Source organism: Vigna angularis, chromosome 10 (assembly GCF_016808095.1).
Source record: "Vigna angularis cultivar LongXiaoDou No.4 chromosome 10, ASM1680809v1, whole genome shotgun sequence".
Lineage (NCBI taxonomy): Eukaryota > Viridiplantae > Streptophyta > Magnoliopsida > Fabales > Fabaceae > Vigna > Vigna angularis.
In genome coordinates, this window is record NC_068979.1 from 12,239,689 (window position 1) to 12,243,981 (window position 4,293).

Genomic DNA, 4,293 nt, shown 5'->3' on the forward strand with positions numbered 1-4,293 from the left:
TAGTACATATATTAGGCTTTTGACTTTGGTAAGTTATCCCAAGAGGAAAAAGAAATACATTTCATCATATAAATATAATATTTCTATGTCGACTAATTCAATTCAAAATGGTGTAAGCACAATAAAAAATAGATTGAAGTCGGTTTTATGTCCAGATTTCAATATTTCATTGTAATAGTAAGAATTAAGAACATTTTTTTAATATTTTATCAATTTAAAAAAATTAGTAAGAAAAAAAAACTGCTATATTTTCAAAAATATAAAACTAAAATTTATATATATTTGAAACAACATAAACATGAATTAGTGCATCCACCAGTTCTGTATACTGTTATTCAATAATAAACTATAATCTATTATAAATCTATTAATTTTTATATAATTATATAGTAATTAACGTTTAATTAATTCAGCATTTTTCGTGAAAATTAGTAATAATGAATCCATTAATTACTCATCGCAAAAAACAGAATCACGAGCGACAATAGCCAATATGTCTGCACATGAAACGACTGGTTTTCCACATGATTAGTCCACAACTTGCTTGATCTCATCCACAACTTCAAATCCTCTTACATACTGAATATTTGCAGAACATCTTGGGGAACCCACTGCAGCAAAGAAATTTATGAGCATCTAATTTTTAATTGTAAGAAACTGGCAGCTTGACCGATATAGGAGGGAATTTCATACCTGCCGAATGCGTTCCATCTTAGAGGCATCATATATTGCCAACTGAGTCTCATGAATTACCAACAAACGAAGTTGATCAGAATGAAACTATACGCGTGTGTCACCAACAGGTGACTTTCCTGCAGGTAGTTGCATTGGAATTGATTTTCTTTTCTCCCATGTATCAATGCTCCATACACAAAGTTGTACAAAATAATTGAACTTCTTAAAACCCAAAAGCTAAAAGATGTGATCATATAAAAGTGCCAAAATACAACAAAAACACAGGTAATTAAACTATAGCTCTCAAAAGAAAAAAATACTTGCAAAATACTTGCACGAGAGATCCTCTTTGAAAGATTTTCCGTGCCACTTTGAATGTTGTATGAATGGAAAACAGTTAAAAGACTTACTTGAGCATCAACACCAGATGAAACCAGTGATACGCTTCTGGTGACCCTTCAATTTTGATTTCACCTGGAACATACCCCAGAAAGGGAAAAGAGTGGTGTGAGATTATTAGAAATAATAGTATAAGCATCAAAACAAAAAAACTAGTCAAACATAGTGTACTGACAGGTCCGCCCGGCATAGGCCAAGCGCCCATCCATTCAGTAAGTGAACGTACGCCGAAGATGGCACGTCCGTCTAAGATGGCGAGCGTCCAAAATGGCAATCAGGACGAGCGTCCAGCCATTCAAGAAGGGACGTCCGCCCAGAATGGCAATCAGGAAACTGAACGTCCCCCCAAAGATGGACGTCCGCCTAAAATGGCAATCAGGACCGAACGTCAACCCGTGGCAAACACCAGGACCGAACGTCCAAACAGAACGGTTGTCCGAGCTTTCATGGATCCAGCGGTATTCCAAGGTCGCCCATCCAGGCGTGGACAACCCCTTCGCACAATAAAATTATGCTCGGGCTTGGGGGGCTTATGTACTGATAGGTCCTCCCAACTTATTGGACGTCCGCCCAAGGTGGAACGTCCGCCCAAGGTGGAATGTCCGCCCAAGGTGGAACGTCCGCCCAAGGTGGAACGTCCGCCCCAGAATCTGGACCAAGTGTCCAACGAGCGGCCAATCATTTAGGAAGCGGACGTCCGCCCAAGGTTGCCACGTCCGCCCAATAATCTGGACCGAGCGTCCAGCCATTTGGAACCGGACGCCTACCCAAAGTAGAACGTCCGCCCGAGATTGGACGTCCGCTCAAGGTGGAACGTCCGCACAAGAATCTGGACCGAACGTCCACCGAGCGGCCAATCATTCAGGAAGCGGACGTCCGCCAAAGGTTGGCACGTCCGCCCAATAATCTGGACCGAGCGTCCAGCCATTCGGAACCGGACGCCTACCCAAAGTAGAACGTCCGCCCGAGATTGGACGTCCGCTCAAGGTGGAACGTCCGCACAAGAATCTGGACCGAACGTCCACCGAGCGGCCAATCATTCAGGAAGCGGACGTCCGCCAAAGGTTGGCACGTCCGCCCAATAATCTGGACCGAGCGTCCAGCCAATCCAGAAGCAGGCGTCCGCCCAAGGTGGCACGTCCGCCCAAGAATCAGGGACGGGTTTCCCATCATTCATGAACCGGACGCCCACCCAACCGACCCTCACTTTGTTGATTACACGGTTAAATGCTAATGACACATTAAAGTCCTTAATGAAGATTAAGGTATTATTGGGCCGTTTCCAGGCCCCCAAAAGGTAAAAGCCCATTACAATCAGTATAAATAAATGTCTCAGGTATGATTTCAGGACAGATTTCTTAGAACGCAACACATGCATGCATTATAGAACACTCTGTCATATTACTGACTTGAGCGTCGGAGTGCCTTTAGCAGGTACCCGGCCTCCCGGCTTGGAGCAGAGAGCGAGCGTCTGGAGTAGGAGGACGTCCACCCGGCTTGGAGCACAGAGCGAGCGTCTGGAGTAGGAGGACGTCCGCCCGGTTTGGAGCGTGGAGCAGCGACCGTCAATCTTTGTGCCGCCCGCCAGTGTAGTGTGCTTCGGTTCGTGGGATTCAGCAGTGTCCGCCCGGTCCATGCATCTTCGCCGTCCGCCCGTCCGTCTTCGATAGTAAGTTTGTATGTTTTAACAGGGTCCTCACCGACTCAGTCGAAACACATAGCAATCACCTCATCCACTCTGACACTATAGATGTGAATGGTAGAATCCTCCATCCCAATCGCAATAATGTTGTTATCCTGGGGATGGAAAGCTAGGAAGGTAGAAGCAGGAGGTGGTGGCATGAATGTTGTCATTACCTATAAAAAAGTGAGGTAATCAGTAAACTTTCCAAATTAATGGAATATCACAGTTGAACATCCGGAGTACACACACCTTGAATGTCATCATGTTAAATAGGGAAACCTTCCCACCACAGGCAGACAAAACGTACAAGTCATTTTTTGAGAGTGCAATGCAAGGGACTACTTCTTCAAGGTTCACACCCGAGATATCATTGGTCATAACAAGATCACTATTGGGTTGTCAATGCTGTGGAACAACATTGGTTGTAGCCTGTAATATATTAACATCAGAAATCTGTTCTCTACTAAAAGGAACAAACAAAGGGAAAGCACACAGAAACAAAAAACTGAAGGGAAAAAATGTAAATTAATTATCTGCTAAGACTACCTTCCCAATAGGATTCTGGACATCACCATATTTTGTTTAATCCTTTCAATTTTTACTATTTAACTGTCTACTCAACAAAGAAGTTTATAACTTCTATTAAAGAAAATTAATAGAAGTTCTCAAGTAGAAAGTAGAAGATAAGACTCCTCGAAAATCATTTAAAGAGCTGAATAAATAATAATATATGATAGGATCATTGTATAAATAACTTTAAATTTTTTAACAATCCCTGTCTTAATATATGAAGATACTGGTTGTATATATAGCTATCACCTTAAGATATATTGAATTCAAGTGAATAATATATATGAAATCTTTCAGAGATTTCATTCTCATCCTCTCATACACTTTTTCTCTTCTATTATATTCTTCTCATACCCCACTTTTCTTTCAATATTTTGGATTCAGATCAAACACACTCATAATGCTTCTATCATAGTGTCTTCAAAATAACTCTATGAAACAAAGGAAGAAGTGTTCATGTGTGATGGAAGAAGGAAGGCTTGTTGGCGTATAAGTTGAGGTACTCCAGCAATGCGGCTTCCGCTTCTTTTACGGTGCCAGATTTCCTGCTCTCGAATCTAAGGTTTTGGCAGGGGAAATGCAAGTGATAAGGGAAGAACATAGATGAATGTTTGTGACAGTGTGGTTGTGGAGGATCTGTGACTAGAGGGGGAAGCTCTCATCAAATTCTCTATGGATGATAGAAGACATGGAAAAATACCTCAGCAGATAAGATGAAGATGGAAGAGATAAAATGAACATACCAGGGAGACGGAAGTGATAAAAATCGCCTCAACAGAGTCCTTGCCGCCTCGACCTCGCCGTCTGATAACGTTTTGGCAAATATATCAAATCGTTCAAGTAATACAGTGAATTAAGTTAAGAGTATCGTTCTCCCAAGGAAATTTGAGTTGTGTTATTCAATTAAAATTATTTATCAAGATTAATTACTCATGATAACATTGGTGATTTTAATTTGGAATTTA

At 41.6% G+C, this 4,293-nt stretch overlaps 1 long non-coding RNA gene across 1 annotated transcript; it reads right to left on the reverse strand.

Moving 5' to 3' along the window:
• Nucleotides 1-431: 431 nt before the first annotated feature.
• On the reverse strand, nt 432-3,139 carry LOC128194322 (uncharacterized). The gene is made up of 5 exons (XR_008245743.1): nt 3,008-3,139; nt 2,803-2,931; nt 1,086-1,131; nt 694-862; nt 432-611 (listed from the first exon to the last, which is right to left on the reverse strand). It is a non-coding gene; the product is annotated as an uncharacterized LOC128194322 (long non-coding RNA).
• Between the last annotated feature and the right edge of the window lie 1,154 nt (nt 3,140-4,293).